Source organism: Marmota flaviventris, chromosome 1 (assembly GCF_047511675.1).
Source record: "Marmota flaviventris isolate mMarFla1 chromosome 1, mMarFla1.hap1, whole genome shotgun sequence".
NCBI lineage: Eukaryota > Metazoa > Chordata > Mammalia > Rodentia > Sciuridae > Marmota > Marmota flaviventris.
The window spans coordinates 89,339,667-89,359,970 of record NC_092498.1 but is presented as its reverse complement, the minus strand read 5'-3'; the positions used below and the strand labels follow the sequence as shown (position 1 = coordinate 89,359,970).

Genomic DNA, 20,304 nt, shown 5'->3' with positions numbered 1-20,304 from the left:
CCCATAAACCCCAACAGCCTGCAGTCTCCACAGAGGCAGGATCAACCCAAGGTCACTCCCCCTGGCTTCCAAGAGAGGCCGGGGACCATAGCTGAGCAGGCAGGAAATTGCTGTGTTCAGATTACATAACCCAAAAAGAGTTTTTAAAAAGGGACAGTGCTAACAAAGACACCAGTGGCACTGAGGGAAGCCACGAGGTCCCCTTTTTAGCCAGGGTTCCCTGGGGAAATAAGACCAATGGGATGTGTACATAGAAAGAAAGGATTTGTCTTAGGGAATTGGTTCTCAGGGTGATAGAGGCTAGCAAGTCCAAATCTGCAGGGTGGGCTGTAAGCTAGAGACTCAGAGAAGAGCTGATATTATAGTTGAAGTCTTAGGACCACCTCCCTGATTGGAGAAGGCCAGTCTTTTGATGCATTCAGGTCTTCACCTGATTGGATTAGGCCCACCCACACTAGGAGGACAATCTGTTTTACTCAAAATCCACTGACTGAAGTGTTACCCCCATCAAAAACACCCTCATGATAACTAATGTGTTAATAAAAGAAAAATAAAACCTCACAGAAACTTCCAGAATGATAATGGACCGTGTATCTGGACACCACAGCTGAGTCAAGTTGCCACGTAGAATAAATATCACAGTAACTCAGGGCTAGTGGCAGACAGGAGTCATTATTCTCTGAGACCTGAGACCTGAGATGGAGCTGTGTAGAGAAGCCCCCTTGCAGCAGCCAAACTAAAGAATTAATTCCTAGTCTTCCTTGTCTTCCCTCCCTCAATATCCTGCTGGGTCCAACTGAAACCTGGAGGGCAACGGGGCTGCAGCTGGGGTCCCCTAAAATAGCCTCCAGAGGCCCACAGCTGCTGGGGAAGAAAGGAGAATGGGTGCTGACAGACTCGTGGATGCACAGCACAGGATCCCAGTCCCGGTTACAGACTTGGAGTAGAAGGTGCACACACCATCCTGGAGATGCCCAGAGCCCAGCAGTGAGATGGGGCATCTAGGGCTCTCTGCATGGTTGAAGGAGAACATCCCTCCCAGAACGATCCACCTGCTGCAATTGGATGCCCTTGGAAGATCGCCCTCCCCAGCACCAGGCCTCCAGTGTCTCCTGCTGCCCAGAGGAATGAATGCAAACTCCTCCCCACCCCACCCTGGGGCATTCCAGCGCCTCCCCACTCTGCCTCCACCTGCCTCTCCACAGCCCACCTCACATCCTGATCCCAGCCTGGTCCGGTCCGCAGGGGGATCATCTGCTCCAAGATACATCTCTCATGGATGTATTCCAAGAAAGGGGTTTTCAGCCTTGGGACCATTGACATTTGGGGCCAGATAATTCTTTGTTGGGATGGGGATACTGAACTGTGTACTGTAGGATTTTTAGCAATCCTGGCCTCTGCCCACTAGATGCCAGTAATACCCAGTTCCCAGTTGTCACAACCAAGAATGTCTTCAGACAGTGCCAGAGGTGTCCTAGTAGGAAAAACTGCCCCAGCTGAAGATCTCTGTCCTAAGGTCTGCTCTCGTCAACTGGATGACATTCTGTTCACGCCAAGGCAATTTCAGTCCCTTTTAAGAATGTGCGTATCATTTCAGGAAGCTTTTTATTTGTTTTATTTTTATTTATTTTGTTTTGTATTGAGGCAGACTCTTGCAAAATTGTCCAGGCTAGCCTCAAACCTGTGCACCTCCTGCCTCTGTCTCTGCAGTACTTTGGGACCAGCATCTATCTATACTGTGATTTTTTTTAAATAGCTCTAGGAAATTTTTATTCAAAAGACTTTGGCCACAATTTTAAACAATGGACAAATTTCAAGAAAATGAAAGAGTCATTTAAAAAGTCAGCCAGTCAACAAAAAAAATCAGTCCCCTCCCATCTAGGAAAACCAGGGTCTCAGCAGGCCACACTCTCTGTGACCTCTGCCACCAGTCTTCCTGCTTCACTCTTCAGAGGGAAGAGCCGGGCCCAGAAGTGGGGAATCTACAAATATAGACAGGACCTGTTTTGTGTGCTGAGATGAAAGCCTCACCTCACCCCAAAACCCAAAAGGCTCTGTGTCTTCCATGTGTGAAAAAATATATATATATATATATATATCGTATCAACCACAGACGTCAACACTGCTGATTAGTTACTAAGGCTCAGGGTGGAAAGAATTTTCTAACCTTAGAAGTAAGCCCCAAGAGCTGGGCGCAGTGGCACATGCCTGCAATCCCAGCATCTTGGGAGGCTGAGGCAGGAGGAATGCAACTTCAAAGCCAGCCTCAGCAACTTAGCAAGGTCCTGTCTCTAAATAAATTTTCTAAAAAGGTGGTGGTGGAGTTGCTGAGGATGTGGTTTAGTGGTTAAGTGCCCCTGGGTTCAATCCCCCTGGAGGAGAAGAAGGAGGAAGAGAAGGAGGAAGAGGAGGAGGAGGAGGAGGAGGAGGAAATGATGATGGGGAAAGGGGAAAGGAAAGGAGAGGAAGGGGAAGAAGAAGAAGGGGAAGGAGAAGGAAGCCTAAAGGGAAATAAACAAGAGATTCATCATTCTCATTCAAATTACGTAATATATGATATTATTATGGAAAAACAAATAATTAAAAGGCAAAAGATAATGTTGTTTTCCGTTTGGGAGATTAATTTAACAATTACTTGCCTAAGTCACTTGTACTAAGTTATTTTTAAGTTTTCAGACCCTGACTCAGGATTCTCACATATAGGAATCTAATTCAAAGCCAGGATCCAAAACACAGAGAAAGCTGTGGGCATTCCCAATGACGCTGATCACGTCCTCTATCATGAAAACCTGTGATGTTCTACCCGCAACCACTAAGGGGACGGAGCAACCTTAGGGAAGTCATTAGCCACCAACAACTGTCATTTCCAGAGTTTGAAGAGTGATGGAGAGGGATGTTGTGTCAGTGCTGGGAGGGCAGAGCAGGCCCTCGGGTCACCCACGTGATAACAGCCCAGCACAAGTGTGCAAAGGCACACACGTGGAGGGGTCGTGACAGGAGAACTCCAGGGCCGAGGGTGCACTCAGTGCACCAACTTCTAACTCCCTGGAATGTGTGCCATCAGACCCACATCTGTTCATTTTAATAAATTAAGTAGAGGTCTCATTTCACTGTCCTCGCTGGACAGGCAGCCGGGCCTTCCCTGTCTGGTATACAGTCGCCACTTTCTCACTGACCGACTGGAAACACCCCAGAGTCCAAGCCCCATTCACCTCAGAAAAGGGGAAAATTTATAGGTAACTCAACCTGATGATGAGAATGATGGTGAAAGATGGATTGAAATTTATATTCTGAAATGTTTTCCCGCTAACTAGAAACCCGAACATCACCGCGGACCACCTTTGGTTCTGGTGACAGGACTCAGGGCTCTTCTGCTCAACCTGGGATGATCTCTGTGCTCGCTGGGAGCTGGGAGGAGAGACAGAATCTCAGAAGCAGGATCTGTGTCATCACTGGATCCCGGATGATTCCTGGGTGCTCGACAAAGGGACAAAGACAGGCGGGAGGGCATGCTTTGATGGGCAGAGGGGCCGCTTGGAGGCAGCTTTGGGCTCGGGGCCTGGCATTTGAATATGAACCCCATCATTGCTGCCAGGCCACAGTGGGCAGGGCACAGCCCCTTTCTAGTCACTGAGGAAGCATGTCAGGATCTACTTCATAGGTGAAGGTGACAGGAGATGCTGGCATGCAGTGGGTGCACAGTAAGTGTCAGGGACTTCCACCCAAGGTGTCTTCCTTGATGTCACTCTTTGGACTATGCGAAGCCACTCATTACCAGCCTGTGTACCAGACTTGCCCATTTGCAAAATGTACTAGAATTTGTGGCCTGAAATGCCTTTCCTTGAAAGTGACTTTTGGAAAGGGATTTGACAACACTATTTTTTCTTAATATAAAACTTTATTTTGAGGTCATTATAGATGTCTGTGCAGCTGTAAGAGTGTGAGAGTCTACGTACCCTCTGCCCAGTTTCCCACAATGGGAATACATTTCAAACCAGTAGTACAAGATCACAACCAGGGCATTGACCTCAATACCACCTACTGGTTCTACGTGTGTGTGCATTTGCCGGTGTGTGTTTACGTGGGGGTGGAGTTTGATGCAATGTTGACACATGTCCTTCTCATGTCCAAACATAGGGCCTCCCATGATTTTCAGGGGCCCTGCCTATGTTTATTCCTGCACTAATCGAAGAGAAAAGATTGATTCGGCAAGTGGGTGAAGTAAACAAGATTAAAGCCTGGGGGAATATTTGACGAAGTCAAGGACAAGCTGTTTTCCAGGGCAGGCTCACTGACCCCGGCTGGGGAAATCTTGGCCATCTCTGGATCCTGTTTCTTCGCCCTAAGGGATCTTTCCTCTGATTCTTTCTTGTTTTCCAACCAAATCCCCGAGAATGAGGCATGCTAGGGCCATTTGCTGACCCTATGTCTCTCTGTCTCTATCTCTTTGTCTGTCTGTCTCTGTGGGTGTCTCTGGCTCCCCCAGCCCCAGCTCCACCGCCCATGAACTGGAACGGAGTACACCCAAGGACACGCATCTGTGACCCTGTTTCATTCCTACGTTCTTGATAATTTATTAGCTGGTAAACTTCAGCCAGAAAACCAACTCAGAAGTTCTGGCTTCCCTCTGCATGGATCTGAGCCCTTCCTGAGAGGGAGCCCTGGCCAAGGAGATGATCCAACTCCTGGTACAAGCGTCTGGGAAGAAGAAAGTGGGCAGCCCTGGCTGAAGGAGCAGGCAGAGCAGCAGGACTCCAGAGAGCCTGGAAGGCAGGCTGTGTGGGGGAGGAGACTACCTGGCCACCGACTCTGCCTTCCACTCAGACACCTGAAATTTAACCTTGGAGAGCCTCTTCCAAGCCTCCTCTGCAGGTAAGTGGTGGGATCCATATTGGCAGAAGGGGCTGCACCTGAAGAATGAGCTGCAGGTGATAGTAGGACACCCCCACTCCCACCCCAGGCCACTAAGTAGTGAGGATGCTGCAGAAACAGCCCCACCCCATCCTGGCTGTCAGTCAACCCACAAGGCCCCTACCAGTACGGGGCGGGTGTGTCTGGAGCCCATGGCCATGGAAGCCAAAGAGTTGGGCTGGAATCTGTGGCAATCTGCCTCAGTATCTTCACCTGTAAAATGGGCAGGGTAACCTCAGACCTGTGGTGCACCCAGGCCTGTGCTGGAGAAATACAAGAGATCAGGCAGGGGCACAATGCCTGCTGTCCTGTGCCTGGGCCTGCCTCCTTTGTCAAAAGGCCTTAAATCAGGGCTCTGGCCAGGTGCACGCCTGTAATCCCAGCAGCTCCAGAGGCTGAGGTGGGAGGATCTCAAGTTCAAAGCCAGCCTCAGCAAAAGTGAGGCACTAAGCAACTCAGTGAGACCCTGTCTCTAAATAAAATACAAAATAGGTCTGAGGATGTGGCTCAGTGGTCGAGTGCTCCTGGTTCAAACCCCGGTAGCACCTTCCCCCCACAAACACAAAAAAAAACAGGGCTTTGTAGCCTTCATAGGATCTTGAATCCCCGTAAACATTTTTCTACACACAAACACACACATGCACACACTCTCAAATTTTTTTACAGAAAACAAGGAGAGCTTACGGTTACCCAAAGCCAAACCATAACACTCAGTTTACAGATTCTTGCTCTGGGACATTGGCATTGGGTGAACCAGTAGATTCACTCCTAAGTTCCTCAGTGCACCCTAGGGGAGACTGAGGCTTAGTATGGGAGAGAGAGAGAAGGGTAGCCAGCCCAGGTCAGAGAGCCAATAGTAACAACAGCAAAACTAAATTTAGTATTGCCATGCACACTTGGGCCAGGTGCACACTGCACAGACTGAGGGGCTGTTCAGTCTCTCAAAAAAAATCTTGCCAATCTTTTAATAGGTGCCATGTAAGATATATCAAGCAACACCCGCAGGAACACAGAGGAAAGCACTCTAAAGGCTCCCAAAGAAATCTGAGACTTCCTGGAACAGGGATATTGGCACTTGGTTTTGACAGATAGATGGATATTAAGAGAGAACAGAGGAGGGAGGAAGCTGGGATTAGAGGGTATGCACTTGGCATTGCCTTTGCCTCCTAATTCAGCACCACATCCTCTCATCCCCTGATCAGCTGAGTTGGTTATGAACCCACTGGCTCAGTCCTCAGCCTTTACCCAAAACTCTGTCTCTGATCACTTTCCCCACCATTTCCAATCCAGAGTCAGAACCTATTGGAAATAGTTTCAACAGAGTCAATCCTAACATGTCTAGCAGCCGGGACTTGTCCCACCACCTCCCACAGCTCCCCACCGCACCCAGGGCATCAAGAGGGTGTGGTGTGTGAGCCAGGCTATGCCACCCTCCAGCTTCACTCCTCTGAGCCCCAGCTGTGGGTCTGGGGCCCCACATGGCCCAGCAGCTACTCACAGGCAGGCTCAGGCCTCCTCTATGCCTCCCGCTTTGGATGGGGTAAGAGGCTTGGGGTTCTTCTCCATCGGCCACAGTGGGGCAGGGAGCTGGGTGTCCCCAGGCCTTCCCAATGCTGTGTCCCTCAGGGGAAGCACAGGAGACATCCTGGCAGGCACAGGCACTGGCCCCGATGACTACCTGTTGCTCTCAGCCTGTGAAGCCTTTCAGGATCATCACCACGGAAAACCCGGAGCAGAACCAGTGGGAGCTGGAGAAATGGCTGAAGAAGAGCCAGGGGCCTGTGGCTGGTTCCCAGCTGTGCAATATGTGTGAGACCTGGCAGGAGACAGGTACCTGCAGGCTGTCCCTGCTCCACCAGAGCCCCCAGCCCGCCTCACCCTCCGTCTCCCTTCCCCCCTGATCTGCTTGCCTCTCATCAGCCAGGGCCCCTCCCTCCAGGGCCGACTCACCTAGAGCTGCCTGGGGTTGCCCTGCCTGCTCCCCACTTCTTTCTTCCCACCCAGACTATAGCACCAGTTTTGGTCTCATCTCCTCCTGGAAGCCTCCCCACCCACAATGAGCTCATAGTTCAGCTTCTACTGGAATCTACTGTTGGGATGTGAGAGAGACGTCATGGAAAGACACGGGCTGCTCAGAGTCCCCCCACGCTATCCCCTCAGCACTGTTGCCCAGCTCCACAGAGAAATAGCATTGACCCCCCACAGGCATGGTCCCCATCTGGGTCCATAGAGAGTAAATGCATCCACTGGAGCCCTGAGGGGAGAGCAATTCCCATCCGATTGCACAGCTGGAGAAATCAAGGCCCTGGCCCCGAGAGTGGCCTCTAGCCCACCTCAGAGGAGCACAGAGGCAGGAGTCCCCACCTGGCTGAAGCCATCAAAGATGAGAGGAGCGCAAGAGTCCTGCCCTGGCCTCGGGCATGGGTGCAGGTAGGTGCAGCCTGGAGCCCAGGGCTGGAGGGTCTCTAGGAGCAGGGGCCTTGCAGGGACTGCACAGATGACCCAGCCTGGGCTTTATTCCTTCCTACCATCACTGAAGGATCTGGTGAGGCCCTCCTGTAGATGCTGCAATCCCAGCAACCTGGAAGGCTGAGGCAGGAGGATCATGAGTTCAAAGCCAGCCTCAGCAATTCAGAGAGGCCCTAAGCAACTCAGTGAGACCCTGTCTCTAAATAAAATACAAAAAGGGCTGGGGATGTGGCTCAGTAGTTAAGCACCCTTGGGTTCAATCACTGGTACCAAAAAAAAAAAGTTTGATACTGGAATATTAAAGCTATGGAATTGTTAAAGGGAAGAAGATGGAGGACGAACAGGAACAGGACATAACCAAATATCAGATCCACTGTCCCCTATAGCTGCAGAGATTTGAGCAAGCCTGTACCCCAGTTTCTTCATATGTATAGTAGGGGAAATATTATCACCCTCAAAGAGAGTCACTGCCCAGAGGATGGTGGTGGGCGTTGGTGATAATGGTACTGATCGTATTTAATATATTGCAATTATCATTTTTATTGTTATATTCATTATTCATCATAATCAGACTGTCAGTTATGAGCTGATCATTATGATGGTCACTTCACTTCTGTGACCCTCCCCATAGGAGCAGGTGGCAAGAGGAGGCCTGGCCCAGAAGGATGGTCACACAGTTGCTGAAGTATGACATGATCAGTCGCACCCACTCAGGTCAGCCTAGGTATCTCCAGCTGGCTGCAAGTGACACTGTTTGGCCTGGGAGCACCTGTCCTGACATAGACATAACATGTACCAGCAGAGCCTTCAGCCTGCTGAAGCCGGGTGGGCACCTGGTCACCATGGCCACACTGCATTCACAGCACTATATGGGCTCCAGAAAGTTCTTTGAGAGGGAGACAGTGAGAAGGCCAGGCAGGAGGCCAACCACCAGGCGCTGAGGTTCAACCACCAGCAGCTCCGCTACTCTGAGGCCTGCTCCATTAACGAGGGCATCTTCTTTGCTGTCACCTTGCAAAGTCCCCAGGGTCTGAGGCCAGCCTGGCAGAGCTGCCCCCTAGTGGTCACAGCCAGCATTTCTGGATCTTGCTCACAGCCCCCTAAAGCAGCTGGAGCTGCTCTACCCCTTTATTCCTGCTACCTGGTCCCAAGGCCACAAGGGAAAAGCAGGGCCCTTCTGACACTCTTCCCAGGGACTGTCGCCCACACTCCTTCCTTGTTATCCTGTAGCAAAGATGACGGAACTAAAGTGCTCTTGCTGAACACTGTCTTGGTCTGACTTCTCCCAGAAACAGACCTGAAACAGGATTTGAGAGCAAATCATTAGTTGAGAAGGGACCTGTGAACATCTAGAGGGGAATGGGAAGGAAAACAGAGAAGGAGGGCAGCTGAGAAAGAGGGCATCACCCAGCCCTTCCCACTGTAGGGGACTGGAGCTTAGTCATGCCAGGGCCTCTGGGGATGGTGCAGAGCACAGTCTGTGGTTTCCCCACCCAGGGAGCCAGGTCGTGGGTCTACACCAACTCCTGTTGCCACGGCTGAGGGCTGCTGATTGGGGTGTTAATTCCCCAGCCTCTTCGGTCTGCCTGCATTGGGCAGTGCCACCCCAGAGAGAACTAAAAGACTTGCAGATGCTGGCCATGGGCAATTGAGCCAGTATGCACAGGGCACAGGGAAGAGGCACCAAAAGTGTCTGCAACTGGCGTGAAATGGGCCACTGGCTGGAGTTCCAGGTAGGTTGATCCCCTGGAAAAAGGCACCTGCCAGAGTAATATGACTTCTAGACCAAGTTCCTGCTCCCCCGGTGTGAGGAGAGGACTGGCTCCATCAGATGGTTCTATGAGTCACAAAAGAGCCAGCACTGAGGCCTGGACTCCTGTCCAGGTAATGATGAGCTGGTGGCAATGCAGCTTCAGGGAGTGGTCAGCTGAGGCCAGCTATGGGGCAGGGCAGGAGCCAGGCTGCTTCATCGATGTAGCCAAGAACATAGCCTCTGACCTCTGGGAGGGCCTAGGGTCACATCTCTAGGACCATCACAAGGTCGTTAAGTCTCTGCACAACATTCTTACTCAAACAGCCAAATCTGCTCCAGACAGCTCTCGGCATGGGCTCACCTCTTCTCTCTGAGATGTGGGCAGTGTGTCTGCATTTCTCCACCTGTTATGGTTGAGATGTGGTGTCTCCCAAAAGCTCACGTGTGAGACAAGGCAAGAAGGTTTGAGGAGAAATGATTGGGTTATAGCCTTAACCTAATCAGGAACTGATCCCCTGACAGGGATTAACTGAGTGGTGCCTGAAGTGCTAGGGTGTGGCTGGAGGGGGCGTGGCTTTGGGTATTTATTTCTATCTGACAAGTGGAGTCTCTCTGCTTTCTGATCACCATGTGAGCTGCTTCCCTCCGCCACAGTCCTCTGCCATGATGTTCTGCCTCACCTTGAGCCCCAAGAAACAGAGCCGACCTTCTATGGACTAAGACCTCCGAAATCATGAGCCCTCAAATAAACTTTTCCTCCCTTACGATTGTTCTGGTTGAGTCCTTTAGTCACAGCAGAGAAAAAGCTGACTAAAACACCACCAAAGCCTGACCTATGTGAAGCTCTCTAGCACTCTGGGAACTGTGCTGTGGCCCCTCATCGTCCCTCAGCTCACAGTGTGCCAACCCCGGGGTCCTTGCAGCCTCCCGATGCACATGCAGTCAAGTCTCCACACTGCTTGAAACCTGAGCCTGAGGGGTAAGGTCCCAGCCTGGTAATGACCCTCCATCACACTGCTCAAGTCCTGCAACCATGAGAGGGCGACCTCTCACCTGCACGTCCTTGCTACAGAGGGCTCCTGTCCCTCCTCCCTAGCACATGCTCTACCTCTGAGCAGTTTCCCACAGCTGAAGGCAGCAATGAGCACGGGGGCTTTCCGCCCAGGAGAAAGACCAGCCTCACCCCAGAGTTGTCATCATGCTGCTAAAACAGTTTTCCAAACTGCTCCTGTCATTGTTCTTGGGGGACTCAGAGCCTTAATGTCAGAGGACAGTAACAAGCAAGTCCTTCCTCCTCCACCAGCTACAGACTGAGTTCCTTTCCTGTGTCCTGCTGCTGATGTGGCACTGTGAGGCAGTAATGACTCACTATGACCACCAGAGGGCAGTGCAGGGCAGGAGTTCCTGGAAGCCAGGGGCCAGGAGGCCTCCTGGGCAGAGTCTGGCTCAGGCTGCCTTTAGACATCCAGAGGTTCTTCCAGGGCTCTCCAGGCAAAGAAATCATAAGCTGACCCACTCAGAGGAGCAAGGAAGCCCTGGGACAGCCAGGGCCTTTTTTGATGTTCTGCCTCACTTTGTCTCTGTGGTCCTAGGCCAAGGCTTTCTAGACCAATGTGCCTGCAAATCACATAGAGGTCTTGTTAAACCAGGAATTCTGATCTCATAGGTCAGACCCAGCAGGGCTAAGATTCTGCATTCCCAACAAGCTCCCAAGTAATACTGACATCACCCATCCAAGGGCCAGCTTAAGCAGTCAGGTGGTAAGGAATACATCTTGAATTCTGATCTGTCCCTGATATGACGGGGTTCCTGGGCACACCCTGGAATTGATACACCTAATTTCTGTGGCTCCTGTCTCCAGGCAAAAGAGGGAGGAGGGCCCAACACTCTACCCAGGAAACCTCCCCTCCCTTTCTCCCTAGGCATGGTAGGGCCTCCTCCCTCTGGTCCCGGACAGTCTCCTCTATAGACTACTTCTCAGGGTGAGGCCTGAGAGCACCCCAGAATCCTCACCTCAACAGTTCTGTCTGGGCCTGGCAGGTAGTAGGACCCCAGGAGGGTTTGCTGCTGCTAAACTTTAACAACTAGATACCTCCCAGGCAGATCTTCATGGCTCATGAAGAGCCCGCCTCATCACCCTGAGCTCCTGCCAGGCACAGCGGGGGTTTGTTGCTGGTTTCCAACTGGAGGCTTCCAAGTGCAAGGTGATAGGACTCTTCTCCTTTCTCTCTACAAAGTCAGTCACTGTGGGAGACCGACTAGCACGTGACTGTGTCTGTCTCCCCTTCTGACCCGGTGCGGCATTGTTGGTCACTCTGACGATTGCCCTGATCTTTAGGGTGCGAGTGACTGTGTCTCTTGCATGGGCGTGCCTTCCTATACCCCATGGGTGGAGCTATGCTCACCTGTTCCTTTGTAATATTACCCCTTGCCCTGTTTGGGATAGAATGTTCCATGGAAATGCCCTCTTGTGTGTCCCCTTCTCTTACTGTGCCCTTGGGTGTGGCCTACCTAGATGTCAGTCCACCTGCTGACAGCAGATATCATGAAGCTAGACTAACCCCCTTGAAACCTGACCCCTTGCCTCATTTGAATAGCTTCTCCTCAATAAAAGGGGTCAGCGCCTGTGCTCGCTTGTTTTCTCTCTCTCTCTCTCTCTCTCTCTCTCTCTCTCTCTCTCTCTGCTGTGGACCCTTAAGGTCAGAGAAGCCGTCACAGCACCCCCAAAGAAAAATAAAAAGGTATTTCTGTCTCTTGTGTGGTTATTTCACGCAGCCCAATTAGCCCAGTTCCCCTGGAGTGACCTCTGAGTGTTTTAGTCGCATGCAACCCGGCAAGTCACCTTCACTTTCCTGGTTTGGTTGGTCTAAGGTGGGTTGAGAGGCAGAGGTCCTCACTCAGGATATACATCAGACTCACCTGGGCAGCTGTAAAAGTCCTGAGGCCTGGGCCTCACCCCAGATCCATAAGATCAGAACCGGGTATACACATTCCAGGCATGAATACTTTAGATGCTCTGGTGATTCAAATGTGCAGCCAAGATTGAGTCTATGGTAAGAGCCAGTATGTCTCAAATATACTCAAGAAGCACATGGGGCTCTATAAAATTGTAGATTCAGGCTGTGGCTCTGTGGCATATCTTATAATCCCAGAGACTCAGAGACTGATGCAGAAGGATCATAATTCAAGGCCAACTTCAGCAACTTAGTGAGACCCTACCTCAAAATTTAAAAAAATGAAAAGAGCTGGGAGGTAGCTCAGTAGGAGAGCACCTCTGAGTTCCATTCCTAGAACCAGAATAAAAAGGAACTGGGCTCAATGGTACATGCCTGTAATCCTAGTAACTGGGGTTTGGGGATGCCTGAGGCAGGAGGATTGCAAGTTCAAGGTCAGCCTCAGCAACTTAGAAAGACCCTGTCTCAAAATAAAAAAATTAAAAAAAAAAAAAAAACGCTAGGGATGTAGCTCAGTGGTAAAGTGTCCCTGTATTCAATCTCCAATACTAAAAAAAGAAAAGGAAGGAAGGAAGGAAGGAAGAAAAATACAAGACAGGTGAACCTGTACTGTGTCTGCTAATACACCCTGAGGTGTGTGGGAATCACCTGCTCTTTTTGGAAGCACATCCACAGAGCACTCTATAGTTCTGCCCCCACTTGCTTTCTGGCCTCCTGAAGAGTTTCCAGCTTGCCTGGCCCAAAGCCCCTCAAATGAGCAGGTCCAAAGGTGAACTCCCCATCCCAGACCTGCTCCTCCTCCATGTTCCATCCCAATGAGGACACTTCTGTCTGTGTCCTCACCCATGCCTAACTCATGGGTGCCAGAGCAGTTTCTTCCTCTGTCACCCTCTGGGCCTCACCCTCTTGATGATTCCTCTTAAACAGCTCTGAGACCCACCCACTACCCTCATCACCCCGCCACAGCCCAGATGCTGGCTCTATTGCACCTCAATTCTGCAAGCTTCTGTGTCCACCATTTTGTTTCTGCTTCCTTCTCCACCAGCCAGTGGACTCCTTGGGGTCACACAGTAGGTCTTACCTGCCACACATGAGGTATTTTGCAGGGAAGAAGTTATGCAAGGGTGTCCGTGCTCTGGTCCTATCACACACACAGTGATCTCAGGCAGCCCTTTTCCTTCCTGACCACACTCTCCTCATCTGACATTGTCCCCAGTGGGACTGTGGCTCGGTGGTAGAGTGCTTGCCTAGCATGCTTGAGGCCCTGGGTTCAATTCCCAGTACAAAGGGTAGGAGTGGGGTGAACTAAAAACAAATGCAGAACCCCAGTCCTACAGACCTGCCATTTAACACGATCCCCGGGAATCTTACATACTCTCAGGTTTGAGATGCACTGACCTAAAAATAGAAAAGGGAGGAGGAGGAAGCAACAGAGAAGGGGACTTCTTTGGGCAGCCTGCTATCCAGGCTCCGTCTCACTTCTCCACCACAGTTCATAGGCTTCCTGTCCCTGTCCTCGCCCTCCTGTGGCTCCCTCCGTTCCGGGTCACACCACACTTCATTCATTTCCTTCATCATCACACATGATTCCATCTTTTGTCTCAACCCTGCCATTCATCCCTCACTGGAATAGAAAGTCTAACCAAGCTGGAAACGCATCCCTCTGGTTCCCTGCTCTACCCCTAGTGCTCGACAGACACTCAGTGTTTGTGGAATAAATCAAATAAGTGAACTTATCATGATAGACTTCCTGTTGCTTGGCCGTTTGAACTAAGAAGTTTCTGAAGCCATCTAATCCAATGGCTCTTTCTGTTGTCGCTCTTCTTCACCATCAAGCCATGTGCTGTTTTCAGCAAAGCATCAAGAATTCAAAAATCATTATGATGACCCTGGGGGTGGTTCTGCATTTCTAACAAACTTCCCGAGGATTCTGGGAACCATGCCGGACACAGCAAGGGCCTGGAGGTGGGGTAGATGCTGACCCTGATCAGGCCAGGAATTCCAGGTTTGGGAAAGGGCTGGGGGTGGGAGAGTGGGAAAGAAAAGAGGGTGAAATCCCAGCTTACCTGTTGCCCCTGTATGGGCTCAAGCAATTATGCAAGCTATGAAGTCCCATGAGCTGCCTTCTGCAAGTCAGAGACCCCCAAAAACCAGTTGTGCCGTTTTAAGGCCCAAGGATCAAACACTGGTGATGTAGATTTCAGTCTGAGCATAAAGACTTAGGAACCAGCAGCACCAAAATCCAGAAAAGACCACGGTTCCCATCAACAGGAAGAGGGAGAGCAAATCCAACGTTCTGCCTTTCTGTCCTATTCAGGCCCTTAATAAATTGCATGACGTCAAGCCAAACTGCCAGCTGCCTGAAACACTTCAAAGTATAATCAAAAAAAGCATCATGGGCTAGGGCTGGGGCTCAGTGGTGGAGCACTGGCCTAGCATGTATGAGGCACTGGGTTTGATTCTCAGCAACACATAAAAATAAATAAATAAAATAAGGCATTCTGTCCATCTACAACTACCAAAAAAATTAAAAATAAATATCATAATGTCCAGAAATCACTGAAAATTATGAATCCACAGAGCACCTGTGGGAAATATAAACCTGGACTTTGGAAGCCAACCCCCATCATGCTATCCCACTACTGACTGCTTTGCCACCATCTCAGGCAACCTGCTGGTTTTCCTATTGGTGATAACTCCTTAAAATGCAGGTCTCACCAACGCAGTTGACGGATTAGAGGCTAACAGGCTCACCGGAAGAGAAACTCTACAAAGGCAGGGATTTTTGTGGGGTTTTGTTTGTTTTGTTTTGTTCGGTTTTGTACCCTTCAATGTATCCCCAGCACCTGGACTGGTTTCTGTGCCAGGTTATGTGCTTAACAAATATTTGTCGAGTTGGTGGAAGGATGAAATAAAAATATTCCTAGAAGTGAAAAAATAAATTTAAAAAAATCACTCACCAAAGTGGGGTTCATTACAAAGATGACCATAAATTCTTCCCTTTCCAGGAGGCACAAGTCTTAACAATGTGACTTTGGCACTCCTTCTACAACCCGTGTGGAGGTGATTTCTTTCCACAACACTTTCCCACCCCAAAATCTGGGTTTGGTCTCAAGGCATGTCTTGGCCACAGCGACATTAGCAGACGTGATGCCGGCAGAGGTTTGAGAAGTGCTTGCATCTGGGGGCTCCTTCCTCTCTTGCTCCTTCCTTTTTTTACCCAAAGGAGTTGAAAATTCATGTCCACATAAAAACCTGCACACAAATGTCCATGTGACTGTATTCATGGGTTGCCAAAATCTGGAAGCAAACAAGATGTCCTTCGGCCGGTGAATGGATAACTAAATCGTAATACATCAGACAATGGATTATTATGCCGTGCTACAAAGAAATGAGCTGTCAAGCCATGAAAAGACATGAAGGAATTTATACGCGTATTATTAACTGCAAGAAGCCAATCTGGAAAGGCCGCGTGCCATTCCATTCCAGCCATAAAACGTTCAGGCAGAGTCATGGAGACAGAAAAGTTTTCTCTGGAGCATCTGACCAGCCCAAGAGAAATGACCAAAGAAATGGACATCGGGTGTCCCCCAATAAGTAGCCCAACCAAAGTCAGTTCCCTGAGTGTAGGGAGCCTCTAAGCCCCTTCAGGTATGGGTGGACAGCTGAGAACCACCTCGTATGTGAGGTTTTAAAGGATATTCACCACCCATGAGAGACAGGATGATGGCACAAGTATGAGACGAGAACAACATGGCTGTGGGCACCTTGGTGACATCTCTTGGCCACCTAGACTGCAACAATGGTGGATGATTCCACAGTAGGCAGCTGTTTCCCACCTCAAACCAGAGCCTGCCCTTGTCTCTATTTTTCTAACTCAGGGCTTGTTCCCCAAACAACAGCACCAGTTGTCACTTCTGCCCGCTGCAGGGTCTGCCAGGAGGAGGGTGGCATTAACACCCCTGGGGGTGAGCTCCACCAGTGGGGGAGAAACCCAGGTGATAAATGCCCCAATTCCCTGTCCTTTGAAAGGACACTCTCAAAGGCACCGTATGCCCTACCCAGAGCCCCCGGGAGTCAAGCTACCGTAACATCCTCAGGGTCACAGGCTCTTGCTGGCTCTTGCTGGCTCTTGCTGTGGGCCTGGCTCCCTCTCCCTGCTCCTCATCCCTGCTGCCCTCCTCCTGGGACCACCTCCACCCCTCCTGGCCCTCGGCCCTGGGCTCAGGCTCTGCTACCACAAGAGGGCTTCCAGCCTGCATCCCCACAGGCCAGAGGGGAGTCTCCATAGACAGGGGAGTTGGGTCAGCAGGGGACAGAGGCAGGAGCCAGCTCCCTGGGAAAAAAAAGGCCAGACAGGGTTTCAAAGAGCCCCAGCTGGAACTGGACATGAAGTTCCATAGGAAGAGCCAGGAACCTCCAAGGGAGCCAACCCTAAAGGTTGGAGGCCTCAAAGTGTGATTTGGGCAGCCCTGGGGCTAGAGGGGAGGAAAAGGCGAGCAGGAGGTAGGCTCAGTTCCCCGGGTGTCTGATGAGGTCTGAGGGGCCCCACAGCCATGGTGGGCAGACGCCCTTCAAGAACTGGTAGGCAAGGACAGGGTAGGGGAAGGCCTGGCCCCAGGCCCCACCCTGGTTCCAGAGCAACCAGGGTGCAGCCTCCAGCTTATCATTTCCCCCTCACACACGTGAGACCCACACTGAGTGTGGCCGCCCAGTGTGCAACACCCTTCCCTTCACAGATCCACGTCCCCGCTACACTGTGCCAATGACTCAGCCCATGCCAGCCCCAGGACCAGGTGCCGTCCCCCAGGTCAGGCAACTCCTTCCATGGAGACCCAGGAGAAGTGACAGCGCCCTGCCCAGGCAGCCTCCTCTGTCCCTTTGAGCCCCCTGATCCCCTGTCCCCGTCCTATGCCTTCTCTCCAGCAAGTCCCTGGAGGTGTGTTTGGCAAGAGGCACAGGTGGCAGAGCCTGGTGCACACCACGTGCCCCCTTCATGTAGGCTAGGAGAGGTGCTGTGCTGGGCCCTCACCCTGCTCTGTGACTCTCCGTGACTGCGTCTCCCTCCCATCACCGCCTCCACCTCTACCTCTTTTCCTCAGCCTCCTGTTCTCCATCTCTGCATCTCTGTGGCTGTCTCTCTCTCCCCCTGCCTCCCTGTTCCTTCTCCTTCTCTCCCTCCCCGCCCTGCTCTCACCCTCTCCCTCCGTGACTCATTCCTTCTTTTCTTCAGGCTCAGCTCCCCACCCAGGCCCTGTTCCCTCCATTCTAGGAAGGACCCTGCCCTGATCCAGGTCTAGAACTTCAAGGAAGACCCCCCCCTGCCGAAGCCAGCGGCCTTTCCCAGCCTGGGCTCATTGCTTGACCACACACTCCTGGCCCAAGCCAGGTCCTGCACTGGTCCCCATCTCCACGGCAGCCAGCCCACCCCTTCTGGAGAGTCCTCAAACCCCCTCTGGAAGTGGCTGCCCTCTTCAGGGCCCTGACATGGGAAAGAGCAGGTTTTACCCAGTTGAGGCCAAATCTGAGCTTTTTAAATATCAGGGAATATAGAGATCCAGAAAGGGAAACACAAGCTTCAGGAATGAGGCTGGAGTTCAGAAAGGGACACGGCCTCCATAACAGGGAGTCCCCCACCCTTTGTCCAGGGTCATGCTATGTGGCCCAAATACTCCGGCGTGCTGAGTTTGCTTTTCCTCAAGCCTCAGCCCTCCCTGTCACAGGGACTTTGCACATGCCGTTTACTCTGCAGTGTCCCTTGCCCCTGGCTGTGGTTGCAGCTGGCAGGACCCTCATCTTCCCCTCAGCACCACTTATCACCCCTCCCCCCTCTCCCACAGGACCACATGGTTCCGCACAGCTCTGTTGACACATCATTTCATTTTCCCATGGGCCGGAGTTCCATAAGGTCGGGGGCCAGCCTTAATTATGTCTGTGCACTGCTGCTCGCCATGCAGCAGAATACGGTGGCATCTGCAGGGGAATGAGACCCCCCTCAGCCCTTGTTCAATCAGCAAGTGGTCACTGGTCATAGGACTCTTCTGTGCAAGGGTCACTGGACATCTGAGCCACCACTCCTGCTTGTCATTATAGCACGGGGGAACAGTAGAAAGTCGAGATCACAGGTGACCCTGCCTGGGTTCCAGCCCTGTCCCTGATTTGGATCTGTGGTCCTGGGCAAGTCACTTGGCCCCTTCACACAAACCGAGAATGCTAGTGAAGGCCAGGGTTAGCAGGAGGCCAGTGGGTCTGCAGGACCACTGACGAGGTTCAGCCAGGGCTGAGGAGCCCCAAGGAAGAGAGTGGGGGATGGGGAGATACCCCAAGAGGAAAGCAGAGCTTGGGGAGCCCCACAATGGTCAAGAGGGATGAGGAGCCCTGGGGGAGTCTGGGGGTGCCCAGAGGCCCTCTGGAGGCAGGCAGAGAGCACAGAGCCTGAGGAGGGTGAGGACCAGCAGGGCACAGAGTGCTTGGGGTGCGGGCAGGAGAGGAAGCTGAGGTCTGAGTAGGGCCGAACCCAGTGGCATCAGGTGGACTGGGTGGCCCAGTGGGTGGGTGTCCTGTGGGGGTCAGCACAACACAGGCAGCTGGAGGCTCCTGCCTCAGTGTCTGTCTTTGTCACAGACAGCCTTGCAGAGGCTCATGACCTCTCTTAGGTCGTACATGGTGCCTGGGAGCTAGAGCTAAGCACCTGCCCCCTGCATCACCTACCCGAAACCAGAGTAAAAGCGAACTCTGCACCACTGAGCTGGAATCCAAATGGAGAGAATCTAAGAATCCAACCCAGAGGTTCAACGCACAGTCCCACCTTCATAGGTTCATTGAAGTTGAGCACCCTGGAAAATACTAGAAGATAGGAGTGTCCAAGGCTCATTCAGTTTTCCAGATTTGGGCTTTCAGAGTCTTCTGAGGACATCAAGCACCTGGTGAGGATGGGATGGAACCTTGTCTCCAGGCACCTGGGTGAAGGCTCTCCATGATGTGCTGAACCTCCCCTCCATTGGCCTGTCCTGAGCTCCAACTCAGTGGAACAGAAAGGGCCAGAGCATATGCACTATCACAGGGTCTGAGCAAGGACAGTGAGGATGCTCCCAGAACCACCCCCCACACACACACACTCCCTGGTGAGTGGCAGAGGCCAGGACGGGATGTGGGCTTGCTCTTCTAGAAGACGGAGCCATCCATAACCAGTGTGGAGACATCTGGGGGGCAGGAGAAGGCCCCGGAGCCAAGGGTGCTCCATGGGCAGGTGATAAGGGCTGAACACAAGGAAAGACAGCTCTGTGTTGTGCCAGAGGCTGCCTGGAGAGGCTGGCGAGGGAGCCGGAGGGTGTGTGTGCATGAGGGAGGGAGGCAGGGAGCCCATCACTGTGGGCTGTACAAGCAGAGGCTGAGTGGGCTCCCAGCAGGGTGAGAAGAGAGGTCCGGCAGCCCAGCGTGCACTGAGATTCTGGTCTAGAGGAGATCACTGCTGGGCTTCCCTCAGGCCTGAAGACCTGGACCCTAGGGGATGATGGTGTCATGTGGGTATGGCTGGTCACCTCTACCTTATCACCTCTGTACAACCAGAGCTGGCACCAGCAGGGAGGAAAAGGAGCCAGGCCGCTGGGAGAGTTAGTGAGGGTCCCCAAGAGGCTAATGTGGCCTTGGGTAGGGGCCGGCAGGTCACAGGCATAGCAGGTTGTTGAGGGCTGGGGAAGGGGTGAGTCCTGGCAGGGGAACTGCTACTGCTGTGGTCAAAGGCAGGGGGAGGTGGCAGTAGTGCCAGGCACATCTGCAAAGGCACTGGCGGAGGTGGCCCAGTGGAGGAGGGCTGGAGGAATGCCTGGGTCAGCATAAATGGGGCCTCACCTGCTAGGACCCCTGGCACATGTGAAGAGGAACAGGGGAGGGCCAGAAAGAAAGGAGGGTGAGGTGCCTCTCTGTGGCTCTGGAGGAAGGAGGAGGGTTGTATTCATGAGAACAAGAAAGACTTTTGGGTGGAGGTGGCCTCCAGGGGGTTTGGCTGTGTGGAGGGCTGCTGGGATGTTCCCCCCAGTGATGTTCCCCTGGAAGTTACTCGTGGTGACAGAAGCTGCCCATCCTGCTGGAGAGGCTAGACACTGGATCTGCCACAGGGCTGTAGACGGAGCGAGCACACCTCCTATAATAAGCAAGAAATGCATTTCCTACTGTTGTTAGGCTGGGGACCTGAGGCATTGAAAGAAAGCAATGCGT

General features: G+C 52.0%; 1 long non-coding RNA gene across 1 annotated transcript; it reads left to right on the top strand.

Moving 5' to 3' along the window:
* Window positions 1–4,307: 4,307 nt before the first annotated feature.
* Window positions 4,308–9,889, top strand: LOC139704726 (uncharacterized). The gene is made up of 3 exons (XR_011706674.1): window positions 4,308–4,872; window positions 6,603–7,341; window positions 8,012–9,889. It is a non-coding gene; the product is annotated as an uncharacterized lncRNA (long non-coding RNA).
* Window positions 9,890–20,304: the final 10,415 nt, after the last annotated feature.